General features: G+C 28.4%; 1 protein-coding gene across 6 annotated transcripts in view; it reads left to right on the top strand.

The window, feature by feature from the left end:
• LOC145256392 (echinoderm microtubule-associated protein-like 6) overlaps positions 1-18,528 on the top strand; it is a 902,875-nt gene that overhangs the window by 669,075 nt on the left and 215,272 nt on the right. The gene's annotated exons all lie outside the window — the stretch shown is intronic.

Raw genomic sequence — 18,528 nt, forward strand, 5'->3', positions numbered from 1 at the left:
GCAGTAGAGCAACGAAACTTGGCACAGTTATTAGTCTTTCTCAACATAGGAATCACCCCCAGAGTTATGCATTTCTCCCATCGTTTGATGCAGCTCTGGAGACCATTTTTGTAGAACACCCTAGGTTGGTCCTCCAACCACGATGTGACTTCAGAAATCAAGGCTGCATCATCTGGGAAACGCTTTCCTTTCAAAAACAACTTCATGGCTGGAAAGAGGTGAAAGTCAGAGGGTACAAGGTCAGGAGAGTAGGGAGGATGGGGGTTGATTTCATAACTACACACCCGTGCCTCTGATCTGGCAACATGCGAGTTGTGGACCGGAGCGTTGTCCTGCAGGAGGAGAGTACCTTTGCTGATCTTGCCCCGCCTCTTTATTTTGATAGCTTCCCTTAATTTCCTCAAAACTGAAGCATAATAGGCTCCTGTAATTGTGGTAGCCTTTGCCAGGAAATCTGTCATCACTACTCCGTCCTGGTCCCAGAATACTACGAGTATGACCTTGCCAGCAGAGGGCTGCACCCTTGCCTTCTTTGGAGGTGGTGAGTCCAAGTGCTTCCACTGCATTGACTGGGCTTTGGTCTCTGAATCATAGTGATGGACCCAGGTTTCATCCTGTGTAATCAGTCTTTTGAAAAATTTTGACTCATCTTCTTGGCACATCTCCAAATTCATCCTTGAACACTCGACACGTTCTTACTTCTGGAATGGTGTGAGCAACCTGGGAATCCATCTGGCAGACACCTTATGCATATGCAAATGGTCATGAATGATAGTTTCCACTGACCCTGTACTAATCTTGACATCTTGGGCTATTTGGTGAATAGTAATGTGCCGATCTTCCAAAATGGCAGCCTCAACTGTACGGACAGATGCCTCATCAATGGCAGAAGGGGGGGGGCGACCAGGTGTGGGAGCTGTTTCCACAGACTTCCGGCTGAATGTTTGAATTCATGATGCCAGCGTTTTACAAGGTCGAATGATGGAGCATTATCACCATAAGTTTCTTTCATTTCAGCTAGCTCAGACAACTGGAAGTGGATCAGGGGCATTACTTACTGCACGCCCCTCGTACTAGAACATGAATAAGAAAAAGTGGGTTCGTTTTATTAAACGTGTTTACTGAAAAAAATAATCATATCTATTACACTATAAAATTATATGGATTTTTAATTTGTTCCAATGACAAAATATTTCTTTAATATTAACATCCCATTTGTTTTTGTAATGTTTTATTTCTTATATTTAAATTTATTTTCATTACTGGGAATTGGTGACTTATGGTAGGCAATCTTCCATCTATTTAGAGATAATGCTTGTTTTATTTCTTATATTTAAATTTATTTTCATTACTGGGAATTGGTGACTTATGGTAGGCAATCTTCCATCTATTTAGAGATAATGCTTGTTTTATTTCTTATATTTAAATTTATTTTCATTACTGGGAATTGGTGACTTATGGTAGGCAATCTTCCATCTATTTAGAGATAATGCTTGTTTTATTTCTTATCTTTAAATTTATTTTCATTACTGGGAATTGGTGACTTATGGTAGGCAATCTTCCATCTATTTAGAGATAATGATGTTTTATTTCTTATATTTAAATTTATTTTCATTACTGGGAATTGGTGAGTTATGGTAGGCAATCTTCCATCTATTTAGAGATAATGCTTGTTTTATTTCTTATATTTAAATTTATTTTCATTACTGGGAATTGGTGACTTATGGTAGGCAATCTTCCATCTATTTAGAGATAATGCTTGTTTTATTTCTTATCTTTAAATTTATTTTCATTACTGGGAATTGGTGACTTATGGTAGGCAATCTTCCATCTATTTAGAGATAATGATGTTTTATTTCTTATATTTAAATTTATTTTCATTACTGGGAATTGGTGACTTATGGTAGGCAATCTTCCATCTATTTAGAGATAATGCTTGTTTTATTTCTTATATTTAAATTTATTTTCATTACTGGGAATTGGTGACTTATGGTAGGCAATCTTCCATCTATTTAGAGATAATGCTTGTTTTATTTCTTATCTTTAAATTTATTTTCATTACTGGGAATTGGTGACTTATGGTAGGCAATCTTCCATCTATTTAGAGATAATGATGTTTTATTTCTTATATTTAAATTTATTTTCATTACTGGGAATTGGTGACTTATGGTAGGCAATCTTCCATCTATTTAGAGATAATGCTTGTTTTATTTCTTATATTTAAATTTATTTTCATTACTGGGAATTGGTGACTTATGGTAGGCAATCTTCCATCTATTTAGAGATAATGCTTGTTTTATTTCTTATCTTTAAATTTATTTTCATTACTGGGAATTGGTGACTTATGGTAGGCAATCTTCCATCTATTTAGAGATAATGATGTTTTATTTCTTATATTTAAATTTATTTTCATTACTGGGAATTGGTGAGTTATGGTAGGCAATCTTCCATCTATTTAGAGATAATGCTTGTTTTATTTCTTATATTTAAATTTATTTTCATTACTGGGAATTGGTGACTTATGGTAGGCAATCTTCCATCTATTTAGAGATAATGATGTTTTATTTCTTATATTTAAATTTATTTTCATTACTGGGAATTGGTGAGTTATGGTAGGCAATCTTCCATCTATTTAGAGATAATGCTTGTTTTATTTCTTATATTTAAATTTATTTTCATTACTGGGAATTGGTGACTTATGGTAGGCAATCTTCCATCTATTTAGAGATAATGCTTGCTTTATTTCTTATATTTAAATTTATTTTCATTACTGGGAATTGGTGACTTATGGTAGGCAATCTTCCATCTATTTAGAGATAATGCTTGTTTTATTTCTTATCTTTAAATTTATTTTCATTACTGGGAATTGGTGACTTATGGTAGGCAATCTTCCATCTATTTAGAGATAATGATGTTTTATTTCTTATCTTTAAATTTATTTTCATTACTGGGAATTGGTGACTTATGGTAGGCAATCTTCCATCTATTTAGAGATAATGCTTGTTTTATTTCTTATATTAAAATTTATTTTCATTACTGGGAATTGGTGACTTATGGTAGGCAATCTTCCATCTATTTAGAGATAATGCTTGCTTTATTTCTTATATTTAAATTTATTTTCATTACTGGGAATTGGTGACTTATGGTAGGCAATCTTCCATCTATTTAGAGATAATGATGTTTTATTTCTTATCTTTAAATTTATTTTCATTACTGGGAATTGGTGACTTATGGTAGGCAATCTTCCATCTATTTAGAGATAATGCTTGTTTTATTTCTTATATTTAAATTTATTTTCATTACTGGGAATTGGTGACTTATGGTAGGCAATCTTCCATCTATTTAGAGATAATGCTTGTTTTATTTCTTATCTTTAAATTTATTTTCATTACTGGGAATTGGTGACTTATGGTAGGCAATCTTCCATCTATTTAGAGATAATGCTTGTTTTATTTCTTATATTTAAATTTATTTTCATTACTGGGAATTGGTGACTTATGGTAGGCAATCTTCCATCTATTTAGAGATAATGCTTGTTTTATTTCTTATATTTAAATTTATTTTCATTACTGGGAATTGGTGACTTATGGTAGGCAATCTTCCATCTATTTAGAGATAATGCTTGTTTTATTTCTTATCTTTAAATTTATTTTCATTACTGGGAATTGGTGACTTATGGTAGGCAATCTTCCATCTATTTAGAGATAATGATGTTTTATTTCTTATATTTAAATTTATTTTCATTACTGGGAATTGGTGAGTTATGGTAGGCAATCTTCCATCTATTTAGAGATAATGCTTGTTTTATTTCTTATATTTAAATTTATTTTCATTACTGGGAATTGGTGACTTATGGTAGGCAATCTTCCATCTATTTAGAGATAATGCTTGTTTTATTTCTTATCTTTAAATTTATTTTCATTACTGGGAATTGGTGACTTATGGTAGGCAATCTTCCATCTATTTAGAGATAATGCTTGTTTTATTTCTTATATTTAAATTTATTTTCATTACTGGGAATTGGTGACTTATGGTAGGCAATCTTCCATCTATTTAGAGATAATGCTTGTTTTATTTCTTATCTTTAAATTTATTTTCATTACTGGGAATTGGTGACTTATGGTAGGCAATCTTCCATCTATTTAGAGATAATGATGTTTTATTTCTTATATTTAAATTTATTTTCATTACTGGGAATTGGTGACTTATGGTAGGCAATCTTCCATCTATTTAGAGATAATGCTTGTTTTATTTCTTATATTTAAATTTATTTTCATTACTGGGAATTGGTGACTTATGGTAGGCAATCTTCCATCTATTTAGAGATAATGCTTGTTTTATTTCTTATCTTTAAATTTATTTTCATTACTGGGAATTGGTGACTTATGGTAGGCAATCTTCCATCTATTTAGAGATAATGATGTTTTATTTCTTATATTTAAATTTATTTTCATTACTGGGAATTGGTGAGTTATGGTAGGCAATCTTCCATCTATTTAGAGATAATGCTTGTTTTATTTCTTATATTTAAATTTATTTTCATTACTGGGAATTGGTGACTTATGGTAGGCAATCTTCCATCTATTTAGAGATAATGATGTTTTATTTCTTATATTTAAATTTATTTTCATTACTGGGAATTGGTGAGTTATGGTAGGCAATCTTCCATCTATTTAGAGATAATGCTTGTTTTATTTCTTATATTTAAATTTATTTTCATTACTGGGAATTGGTGACTTATGGTAGGCAATCTTCCATCTATTTAGAGATAATGCTTGCTTTATTTCTTATATTTAAATTTATTTTCATTACTGGGAATTGGTGACTTATGGTAGGCAATCTTCCATCTATTTAGAGATAATGCTTGTTTTATTTCTTATCTTTAAATTTATTTTCATTACTGGGAATTGGTGACTTATGGTAGGCAATCTTCCATCTATTTAGAGATAATGATGTTTTATTTCTTATCTTTAAATTTATTTTCATTACTGGGAATTGGTGACTTATGGTAGGCAATCTTCCATCTATTTAGAGATAATGCTTGTTTTATTTCTTATATTAAAATTTATTTTCATTACTGGGAATTGGTGACTTATGGTAGGCAATCTTCCATCTATTTAGAGATAATGCTTGCTTTATTTCTTATATTTAAATTTATTTTCATTACTGGGAATTGGTGACTTATGGTAGGCAATCTTCCATCTATTTAGAGATAATGATGTTTTATTTCTTATCTTTAAATTTATTTTCATTACTGGGAATTGGTGACTTATGGTAGGCAATCTTCCATCTATTTAGAGATAATGCTTGTTTTATTTCTTATATTTAAATTTATTTTCATTACTGGGAATTGGTGACTTATGGTAGGCAATCTTCCATCTATTTAGAGATAATGCTTGTTTTATTTCTTATCTTTAAATTTATTTTCATTACTGGGAATTGGTGACTTATGGTAGGCAATCTTCCATCTATTTAGAGATAATGATGTTTTATTTCTTATCTTTAAATTTATTTTCATTACTGGGAATTAGTGACTTATGGTAGGCAATCTTCCATCTATTTAGAGATAATGATGTTTTATTTCTTATCTTTAAATTTATTTTCATTACTGGGAATTGGTGACTTATGGTAGGCAATCTTCCATCTATTTAGAGATAATGATGTTTTATTTCTTATATTTAAATTTATTTTCATTACTGGGAATTGGTGACTTATGGTAGGCAATCTTCCATCTATTTAGAGATAATGCTTGTTTTATTTCTTATATTTAAATTTATTTTCATTACTGGGAATTGGTGACTTATGGTAGGCAATCTTCCATCTATTTAGAGATAATGCTTGCTTTATTTCTTATATTTAAATTTATTTTCATTACTGGGAATTGGTGACTTATGGTAGGCAATCTTCCATCTATTTAGAGATAATGCTTGTTTTATTTCTTATCTTTAAATTTATTTTCATTACTGGGAATTGGTGACTTATGGTAGGCAATCTTCCATCTATTTAGAGATAATGATGTTTTATTTCTTATATTTAAATTTATTTTCATTACTGGGAATTGGTGACTTATGGTAGGCAATCTTCCATCTATTTAGAGATAATGCTGGTTTTATTTCTTATATTTAAATTTATTTTCATTACTGGGAATTGGTGACTTATGGTAGGCAATCTTCCATCTATTTAGAGATAATGCTTGTTTTATTTCTTATATTTAAATTTATTTTCATTACTGGGAATTGGTGACTTATGGTAGGCAATCTTCCATCTATTTAGAGATAATGATGTTTTATTTCTTATATTTAAATTTATTTTCATTACTGGGAATTGGTGAGTTATGGTAGGCAATCTTCCATCTATTTAGAGATAATGCTTGTTTTATTTCTTATATTTAAATTTATTTTCATTACTGGGAATTGGTGACTTATGGTAGGCAATCTTCCATCTATTTAGAGATAATGCTTGTTTTATTTCCTATCTTTAAATTTATTTTCATTACTGGGAATTGGTGACTTATGGTAGGCAATCTTCCATCTATTTAGAGATAATGATGTTTTATTTCTTATATTTAAATTTATTTTCATTACTGGGAATTGGTGACTTATGGTAGGCAATCTTCCATCTATTTAGAGATAATGCTTGTTTTATTTCTTATATTTAAATTTATTTTCATTACTGGGAATTGGTGAGTTATGGTAGGCAATCTTCCATCTATTTAGAGATAATGCTTGTTTTATTTCTTATCTTTAAATTTATTTTCATTACTGGGAATTGGTGACTTATGGTAGGCAATCTTCCATCTATTTAGAGATAATGATGTTTTATTTCTTATATTTAAATTTATTTTCATTACTGGGAATTGGTGAGTTATGGTAGGCAATCTTCCATCTATTTAGAGATAATGCTTGTTTTATTTCTTATATTTAAATTTATTTTCATTACTGGGAATTGGTGACTTATGGTAGGCAATCTTCCATCTATTTAGAGATAATGCTTGTTTTATTTCTTATCTTTAAATTTATTTTCATTACTGGGAATTGGTGACTTATGGTAGGCAATCTTCCATCTATTTAGAGATAATGATGTTTTATTTCTTATATTTAAATTTATTTTCATTACTGGGAATTGGTGAGTTATGGTAGGCAATCTTCCATCTATTTAGAGATAATGCTTGTTTTATTTCTTATATTTAAATTTATTTTCATTACTGGGAATTGGTGACTTATGGTAGGCAATCTTCCATCTATTTAGAGATAATGCTTGTTTTTTTCTTATATTTAAATTTATTTTCATTACTGGGAATTGGTGACTTATGGTAGGCAATCTTCCATCTATTTAGAGATAATGCTTGCTTTATTTCTTATATTTAAATTTATTTTCATTACTGGGAATTGGTGACTTATGGTAGGCAATCTTCCATCTATTTAGAGATAATGCTTGTTTTATTTCTTATCTTTAAATTTATTTTCATTACTGGGAATTGGTGACTTATGGTAGGCAATCTTCCATCTATTTAGAGATAATGATGTTTTATTTCTTATCTTTAAATTTATTTTCATTACTGGGAATTGGTGACTTATGGTAGGCAATCTTCCATCTATTTAGAGATAATGCTTGTTTTATTTCTTATATTAAAATTTATTTTCATTACTGGGAATTGGTGACTTATGGTAGGCAATCTTCCATCTATTTAGAGATAATGCTTGCTTTATTTCTTATATTTAAATTTATTTTCATTACTGGGAATTGGTGACTTATGGTAGGCAATCTTCCATCTATTTAGAGATAATGATGTTTTATTTCTTATCTTTAAATTTATTTTCATTACTGGGAATTGGTGACTTATGGTAGGCAATCTTCCATCTATTTAGAGATAATGCTTGCTTTATTTCTTATATTTAAATTTATTTTCATTACTGGGAATTGGTGACTTATGGTAGGCAATCTTCCATCTATTTAGAGATAATGATGTTTTATTTCTTATCTTTAAATTTATTTTCATTACTGGGAATTGGTGACTTATGGTAGGCAATCTTCCATCTATTTAGAGATAATGCTTGTTTTATTTCTTATATTTAAATTTATTTTCATTACTGGGAATTGGTGACTTATGGTAGGCAATCTTCCATCTATTTAGAGATAATGCTTGTTTTATTTCTTATCTTTAAATTTATTTTCATTACTGGGAATTGGTGACTTATGGTAGGCAATCTTCCATCTATTTAGAGATAATGATGTTTTATTTCTTATCTTTAAATTTATTTTCATTACTGGGAATTGGTGACTTATGGTAGGCAATCTTCCATCTATTTAGAGATAATGATGTTTTATTTCTTATCTTTAAATTTATTTTCATTACTGGGAATTGGTGACTTATGGTAGGCAATCTTCCATCTATTTAGAGATAATGATGTTTTATTTCTTATATTTAAATTTATTTTCATTACTGGGAATTGGTGACTTATGGTAGGCAATCTTCCATCTATTTAGAGATAATGCTTGTTTTATTTCTTATATTTAAATTTATTTTCATTACTGGGAATTGGTGACTTATGGTAGGCAATCTTCCATCTATTTAGAGATAATGCTTGCTTTATTTCTTATATTTAAATTTATTTTCATTACTGGGAATTGGTGACTTATGGTAGGCAATCTTCCATCTATTTAGAGATAATGCTTGTTTTATTTCTTATCTTTAAATTTATTTTCATTACTGGGAATTGGTGACTTATGGTAGGCAATCTTCCATCTATTTAGAGATAATGCTTGTTTTATTTCTTATATTTAAATTTATTTTCATTACTGGGAATTGGTGACTTATGGTAGGCAATCTTCCATCTATTTAGAGATAATGCTTGTTTTATTTCTTATATTTAAATTTATTTTCATTACTGGGAATTGGTGACTTATGGTAGGCAATCTTCCATCTATTTAGAGATAATGCTTGTTTTATTTCTTATCTTTAAATTTATTTTCATTACTGGGAATTGGTGACTTATGGTAGGCAATCTTCCATCTATTTAGAGATAATGATGTTTTATTTCTTATATTTAAATTTATTTTCATTACTGGGAATTGGTGAGTTATGGTAGGCAATCTTCCATCTATTTAGAGATAATGCTTGTTTTATTTCTTATATTTAAATTTATTTTCATTACTGGGAATTGGTGACTTATGGTAGGCAATCTTCCATCTATTTAGAGATAATGCTTGTTTTATTTCTTATCTTTAAATTTATTTTCATTACTGGGAATTGGTGACTTATGGTAGGCAATCTTCCATCTATTTAGAGATAATGATGTTTTATTTCTTATATTTAAATTTATTTTCATTACTGGGAATTGGTGACTTATGGTAGGCAATCTTCCATCTATTTAGAGATAATGCTTGTTTTATTTCTTATATTTAAATTTATTTTCATTACTGGGAATTGGTGAGTTATGGTAGGCAATCTTCCATCTATTTAGAGATAATGCTTGTTTTATTTCTTATCTTTAAATTTATTTTCATTACTGGGAATTGGTGACTTATGGTAGGCAATCTTCCATCTATTTAGAGATAATGATGTTTTATTTCTTATATTTAAATTTATTTTCATTACTGGGAATTGGTGAGTTATGGTAGGCAATCTTCCATCTATTTAGAGATAATGCTTGTTTTATTTCTTATATTTAAATTTATTTTCATTACTGGGAATTGGTGACTTATGGTAGGCAATCTTCCATCTATTTAGAGATAATGCTTGTTTTATTTCTTATCTTTAAATTTATTTTCATTACTGGGAATTGGTGACTTATGGTAGGCAATCTTCCATCTATTTAGAGATAATGATGTTTTATTTCTTATATTTAAATTTATTTTCATTACTGGGAATTGGTGAGTTATGGTAGGCAATCTTCCATCTATTTAGAGATAATGCTTGTTTTATTTCTTATATTTAAATTTATTTTCATTACTGGGAATTGGTGACTTATGGTAGGCAATCTTCCATCTATTTAGAGATAATGCTTGTTTTATTTCTTATCTTTAAATTTATTTTCATTACTGGGAATTGGTGACTTATGGTAGGCAATCTTCCATCTATTTAGAGATAATGATGTTTTATTTCTTATATTTAAATTTATTTTCATTACTGGGAATTGGTGAGTTATGGTAGGCAATCTTCCATCTATTTAGAGATAATGCTTGTTTTATTTCTTATATTTAAATTTATTTTCATTACTGGGAATTGGTGACTTATGGTAGGCAATCTTCCATCTATTTAGAGATAATGCTTGTTTTTTTTTTATATTTAAATTTATTTTCATTACTGGGAATTGGTGACTTATGGTAGGCAATCTTCCATCTATTTAGAGATAATGCTTGCTTTATTTCTTATATTTAAATTTATTTTCATTACTGGGAATTGGTGACTTATGGTAGGCAATCTTCCATCTATTTAGAGATAATGCTTGTTTTATTTCTTATCTTTAAATTTATTTTCATTACTGGGAATTGGTGACTTATGGTAGGCAATCTTCCATCTATTTAGAGATAATGATGTTTTATTTCTTATCTTTAAATTTATTTTCATTACTGGGAATTGGTGACTTATGGTAGGCAATCTTCCATCTATTTAGAGATAATGCTTGTTTTATTTCTTATATTAAAATTTATTTTCATTACTGGGAATTGGTGACTTATGGTAGGCAATCTTCCATCTATTTAGAGATAATGCTTGCTTTATTTCTTATATTTAAATTTATTTTCATTACTGGGAATTGGTGACTTATGGTAGGCAATCTTCCATCTATTTAGAGATAATGATGTTTTATTTCTTATCTTTAAATTTATTTTCATTACTGGGAATTGGTGACTTATGGTAGGCAATCTTCCATCTATTTAGAGATAATGCTTGCTTTATTTCTTATATTTAAATTTATTTTCATTACTGGGAATTGGTGACTTATGGTAGGCAATCTTCCATCTATTTAGAGATAATGATGTTTTATTTCTTATCTTTAAATTTATTTTCATTACTGGGAATTGGTGACTTATGGTAGGCAATCTTCCATCTATTTAGAGATAATGCTTGTTTTATTTCTTATATTTAAATTTATTTTCATTACTGGGAATTGGTGACTTATGGTAGGCAATCTTCCATCTATTTAGAGATAATGCTTGTTTTATTTCTTATCTTTAAATTTATTTTCATTACTGGGAATTGGTGACTTATGGTAGGCAATCTTCCATCTATTTAGAGATAATGATGTTTTATTTCTTATCTTTAAATTTATTTTCATTACTGGGAATTGGTGACTTATGGTAGGCAATCTTCCATCTATTTAGAGATAATGATGTTTTATTTCTTATCTTTAAATTTATTTTCATTACTGGGAATTGGTGACTTATGGTAGGCAATCTTCCATCTATTTAGAGATAATGATGTTTTATTTCTTATATTTAAATTTATTTTCATTACTGGGAATTGGTGACTTATGGTAGGCAATCTTCCATCTATTTAGAGATAATGCTTGTTTTATTTCTTATCTTTAAATTTATTTTCATTACTGGGAATTGGTGACTTATGGTAGGCAATCTTCCATCTATTTAGAGATAATGCTTGCTTTATTTCTTATATTTAAATTTATTTTCATTACTGGGAATTGGTGACTTATGGTAGGCAATCTTCCATCTATTTAGAGATAATGATGTTTTATTTCTTATCTTTAAATTTATTTTCATTACTGGGAATTGGTGACTTATGGTAGGCAATCTTCCATCTATTTAGAGATAATGCTTGTTTTATTTCTTATATTTAAATTTATTTTCATTACTGGGAATTGGTGACTTATGGTAGGCAATCTTCCATCTATTTAGAGATAATGCTTGTTTTATTTCTTATCTTTAAATTTATTTTCATTACTGGGAATTGGTGACTTATGGTAGGCAATCTTCCATCTATTTAGAGATAATGATGTTTTATTTCTTATCTTTAAATTTATTTTCATTACTGGGAATTGGTGACTTATGGTAGGCAATCTTCCATCTATTTAGAGATAATGATGTTTTATTTCTTATCTTTAAATTTATTTTCATTACTGGGAATTGGTGACTTATGGTAGGCAATCTTCCATCTATTTAGAGATAATGCTTGTTTTATTTCTTATATTAAAATTTATTTTCATTACTGGGAATTGGTGACTTATGGTAGGCAATCTTCCATCTATTTAGAGATAATGCTTGCTTTATTTCTTATATTTAAATTTATTTTCATTACTGGGAATTGGTGACTTATGGTAGGCAATCTTCCATCTATTTAGAGATAATGATGTTTTATTTCTTATCTTTAAATTTATTTTCATTACTGGGAATTGGTGACTTATGGTAGGCAATCTTCCATCTATTTAGAGATAATGCTTGCTTTATTTCTTATATTTAAATTTATTTTCATTACTGGGAATTGGTGACTTATGGTAGGCAATCTTCCATCTATTTAGAGATAATGATGTTTTATTTCTTATCTTTAAATTTATTTTCATTACTGGGAATTGGTGACTTATGGTAGGCAATCTTCCATCTATTTAGAGATAATGCTTGTTTTATTTCTTATATTTAAATTTATTTTCATTACTGGGAATTGGTGACTTATGGTAGGCAATCTTCCATCTATTTAGAGATAATGCTTGTTTTATTTCTTATCTTTAAATTTATTTTCATTACTGGGAATTGGTGACTTATGGTAGGCAATCTTCCATCTATTTAGAGATAATGATGTTTTATTTCTTATCTTTAAATTTATTTTCATTACTGGGAATTGGTGACTTATGGTAGGCAATCTTCCATCTATTTAGAGATAATGATGTTTTATTTCTTATCTTTAAATTTATTTTCATTACTGGGAATTGGTGACTTATGGTAGGCAATCTTCCATCTATTTAGAGATAATGATGTTTTATTTCTTATATTTAAATTTATTTTCATTACTGGGAATTGGTGACTTATGGTAGGCAATCTTCCATCTATTTAGAGATAATGCTTGTTTTATTTCTTATATTTAAATTTATTTTCATTACTGGGAATTGGTGACTTATGGTAGGCAATCTTCCATCTATTTAGAGATAATGCTTGCTTTATTTCTTATATTTAAATTTATTTTCATTACTGGGAATTGGTGACTTATGGTAGGCAATCTTCCATCTATTTAGAGATAATGCTTGTTTTATTTCTTATCTTTAAATTTATTTTCATTACTGGGAATTGGTGACTTATGGTAGGCAATCTTCCATCTATTTAGAGATAATGATGTTTTATTTCTTATATTTAAATTTATTTTCATTACTGGGAATTGGTGACTTATGGTAGGCAATCTTCCATCTATTTAGAGATAATGCTTGTTTTATTTCTTATATTTAAATTTATTTTCATTACTGGGAATTGGTGACTTATGGTAGGCAATCTTCCATCTATTTAGAGATAATGCTTGTTTTATTTCTTATATTTAAATTTATTTTCATTACTGGGAATTGGTGACTTATGGTAGGCAATCTTCCATCTATTTAGAGATAATGCTTGTTTTATTTCTTATCTTTAAATTTATTTTCATTACTGGGAATTGGTGACTTATGGTAGGCAATCTTCCATCTATTTAGAGATAATGATGTTTTATTTCTTATATTTAAATTTATTTTCATTACTGGGAATTGGTGACTTATGGTAGGCAATCTTCCATCTATTTAGAGATAATGCTTGTTTTATTTCTTATCTTTAAATTTATTTTCATTACTGGGAATTGGTGACTTATGGTAGGCAATCTTCCATCTATTTAGAGATAATGCTTGTTTTATTTCTTATATTTAAATTTATTTTCATTACTGGGAATTGGTGACTTATGGTAGGCAATCTTCCATCTATTTAGAGATAATGCTTGTTTTATTTCTTATATTTAAATTTATTTTCATTACTGGGAATTGGTGACTTATGGTAGGCAATCTTCCATCTATTTAGAGATAATGCTTGTTTTATTTCTTATATTTAAATTTATTTTCATTACTGGGAATTGGTGACTTATGGTAGGCAATCTTCCATCTATTTAGAGATAATGCTTGTTTTATTTCTTATCTTTAAATTTATTTTCATTACTGGGAATTGGTGAGTTATGGTAGGCAATCTTCCATCTATTTAGAGATAATGATGTTTTATTTCTTATATTTAAATTTATTTTCATTACTGGGAATTGGTGACTTATGGTAGGCAATCTTCCATCTATTTAGAGATAATGCTTGTTTTATTTCTTATCTTTAAATTTATTTTCATTACTGGGAATTGGTGACTTATGGTAGGCAATCTTCCATCTATTTAGAGATAATGCTTGTTTTATTTCTTATATTTAAATTTATTTTCATTACTGGGAATTGGTGACTTATGGTAGGCAATCTTCCATCTATTTAGAGATAATGCTTGTTTTATTTCTTATCTTTAAATTTATTTTCATTACTGGGAATTGGTGACTTATGGTAGGCAATCTTCCATCTATTTAGAGATAATGCTTGTTTTATTTCTTATATTTAAATTTATTTTCATTACTGGGAATTGGTGACTTATGGTAGGCAATCTTCCATCTATTTAGAGATAATGCTTGTTTTATTTCTTATCTTTAAATTTATTTTCATTACTGGGAATTGGTGACTTATGGTAGGCAATCTTCCATCTATTTAGAGATAATGCTTGTTTTATTTCTTATATTTAAATTTATTTTCATTACTGGGAATTGGTGAGTTATGGTAGGCAATCTTCCATCTATTTAGAGATAATGCTTGTTTTATTTCTTATATTTAAATTTATTTTCATTACTGGGAATTGGTGACTTATGGTAGGCAATCTTCCATCTATTTAGAGATAATGCTTGTTTTATTTCTTATATTTAAATTTATTTTCATTACTGGGAATTGGTGACTTATGGTAGGCAATCTTCCATCTATTTAGAGATAATGCTTGCTTTATTTCTTATATTTAAATTTATTTTCATTACTGGGAATTGGTGACTTATGGTAGGCAATCTTCCATCTATTTAGAGATAATGCTTGTTTTATTTCTTATCTTTAAATTTATTTTCATTACTGGGAATTGGTGAGTTATGGTAGGCAATCTTCCATCTATTTAGAGATAATGATGTTTTATTTCTTATATTTAAATTTATTTTCATTACTGGGAATTGGTGACTTATGGTAGGCAATCTTCCATCTATTTAGAGATAATGCTTGTTTTATTTCTTATATTTAAATTTATTTTCATTACTGGGAATTGGTGACTTATGGTAGGCAATCTTCCATCTATTTAGAGATAATGCTTGCTTTATTTCTTATATTTAAATTTATTTTCATTACTGGGAATTGGTGACTTATGGTAGGCAATCTTCCATCTATTTAGAGATAATGCTTGTTTTATTTCTTATCTTTAAATTTATTTTCATTACTGGGAATTGGTGACTTATGGTAGGCAATCTTCCATCTATTTAGAGATAATGCTTGTTTTATTTCTTATATTTAAATTTATTTTCATTACTGGGAATTGGTGACTTATGGTAGGCAATCTTCCATCTATTTAGAGATAATGCTTGTTTTATTTCTTATCTTTAAATTTATTTTCATTACTGGGAATTGGTGACTTATGGTAGGCAATCTTCCATCTATTTAGAGATAATGCTTGTTTTATTTCTTATATTTAAATTTATTTTCATTACTGGGAATTGGTGACTTATGGTAGGCAATCTTCCATCTATTTAGAGATAATGCTTGTTTTATTTCTTATATTTAAATTTATTTTCATTACTGGGAATTGGTGAGTTATGGTAGGCAATCTTCCATCTATTTAGATATAATGCTTGTTTTATTTCTTATATTTAAATTTATTTTCATTACTGGGAATTGGTGACTTATGGTAGGCAATCTTCCATCTATTTAGAGATAATGCTTGTTTTATTTCTTATATTTAAATTTATTTTCATTACTGGGAATTGGTGACTTATGGTAGGCAATCTTCCATCTATTTAGAGATAATGATGTTTTATTTCTTATATTTAAATTTATTTTCATTACTGGGAATTGGTGACTTATGGTAGGCAATCTTCCATCTATTTAGAGATAATGCTTGTTTTATTTCTTATATTTAAATTTATTTTCATTACTGGGAATTGGTGAGTTATGGTAGGCAACCTTCCATCTATTTAGAGATAATGCTTGTTTTATTTCTTATATTTAAATTTATTTTCATTACTGGGAATTGGTGACTTATGGTAGGCAATCTTCCATCTATTTAGAGATAATGCTTGTTTTATTTCTTATATTAAAATTTATTTTCATTACTGGGAATTGGTGACTTATGGTAGGCAATCTTCCATCTATTTAGAGATAATGCTTGTTTTATTTCTTATATTTAAATTTATTTTCATTACTGGGAATTGGTGACTTATGGTAGGCAATCTTCCATCTATTTAGAGATAATGCTTGTTTTATTTCTTATATTTAAATTTATTTTCATTACTGGGAATTGGTGAGTTATGGTAGGCAATCTTCCATCTATTTAGAGATAATGCTTGTTTTATTTCTTATATTTAAATTTATTTTCATTACTGGGAATTGGTGACTTATGGTAGGCAATCTTCCATCTATTTAGAGATAATGCTTGTTTTATTTCTTATATTTAAATTTATTTTCATTACTGGGAATTGGTGACTTATGGTAGGCAATCTTCCATCTATTTAGAGATAATGCTTGTTTTATGTCTTATATTTAAATTTATTTTCATTACTGGGAATTGGTGACTTATGGTAGGCAATCTTCCATCTATTTAGAGATAATGCTTGTTTTATTTCTTATATTTAAATTTATTTTCATTACTGGGAATTGGTGAGTTATGGTAGGCAATCTTCCATCTATTTAGAGATAATGCTTGTTTTATTTCTTATATTTAAATTTATTTTCATTACTGGGAATTGGTGACTTATGGAAGGCAATCTTCCATCTATTTAGAGATAATGCTTGTTTTATTTCTTATATTTAAATTTATTTTCATTACTGGGAATTGGTGACTTATGGTAGGCAATCTTCCATCTATTTAGAGATAATGCTTGTTTTATTTCTTATATTTAAATTTATTTTCATTACTGGGAATTGGTGACTTATGGTAGGCAATCTTCCATCTATTTAGAGATAATGCTTGTTTTATTTCTTATATTTAAATTTATTTTCATTACTGGGAATTGGTGACTTATGGTAGGCAATCTTCCATCTATTTAGAGATAATGCTTGTTTTATTTCTTATATTTAAATTTATTTTCATTACTGGGAATTGGTGACTTATGGTAGGCAATCTTCCATCTATTTAGAGATAATGCTTGCTTTATTTCTTATATTTAAATTTATTTTCATTACTGGGAATTGGTGACTTATGGTAGGCAATCTTCCATCTATTTAGAGATAATGCTTGTTTTATTTCTTATATTTAAATTTATTTTCATTACTGGGAATTGGTGAGTTATGGTAGGCAATCTTCCATCTATTTAGAGATAATGTTGTTTTATTTCTTATCTTTAAATTTATTTTCATTACTGGGAATTGGTGAGTTATGGTAGGCAATCTTCCATCTATTTAGAGATAATGTTTTATTTCTTATATTTAAATTTATTTTCATTACTGGGAATTGGTGACTTATGGTAGGCAATCTTCCATCTATTTAGAGATAATGCTTGTTTTATTTCTGATCTTAAATTTATTTTCATTACTGGGAATTGGTGAGTTATGGTAGGCAATCTTCCATCTATTTAGAGATAATGCTTGTTTTATTTCTTATCTTTAAATTTATTTTCATTACTGGGAATTGGTGAGTTATGGTAGGCAATCTTCCATCTATTTAGAGATAATGTTGTTTTATTTCTTATCTTTAAATTTATTTTCATTACTGGGAATTGGTGAGTTATGGTAGGCAATCTTCCATCTATTTAGAGATAATGCTTGTTTTATTTCTTATCTTTAAATTTATTTTCATTACTGGGAATTGGTGACTTATGGTAGGCAATCTTCCATCTATTTAGAGATAATGATGTTTTATTTCTTATATTTAAATTTATTTTCATTACTGGGAATTGGTGAGTTATGGTAGGCAATCTGCCATCTATTTAGAGATAATGATGTTTTATTTCTTATATTTAAATTTATTTTCATTACTGGGAATTGGTGAGTTATGGTAGGCAATCTTCCATCTATTTAGAGATAATGCTTGTTTTATTTCTTATCTTTAAATTTATTTTCATTACTGGGAATTGGTGAGTTATGGTAGGCAATCTTCCATCCATTTAGAGATAATGCTTGTTTTATTTCTTATCTTTAAATTTATTTTCATTACTGGGAATTGGTGAGTTATGGTAGGCAATCTTCCATCTATTTAGAGATAATGATGTTTTATTTCTTATATTTAAATTTATTTTCATTACTGGGAATTGGTGAGTTATGGTAGGCAATCTTCCATCTATTTAGAGATAATGATGTTTTATTT

Source organism: Euprymna scolopes, chromosome 32 (assembly GCF_053919585.1).
Source record: "Euprymna scolopes isolate OS-2025 chromosome 32, ASM5391958v1, whole genome shotgun sequence".
NCBI lineage: Eukaryota > Metazoa > Mollusca > Cephalopoda > Sepiida > Sepiolidae > Euprymna > Euprymna scolopes.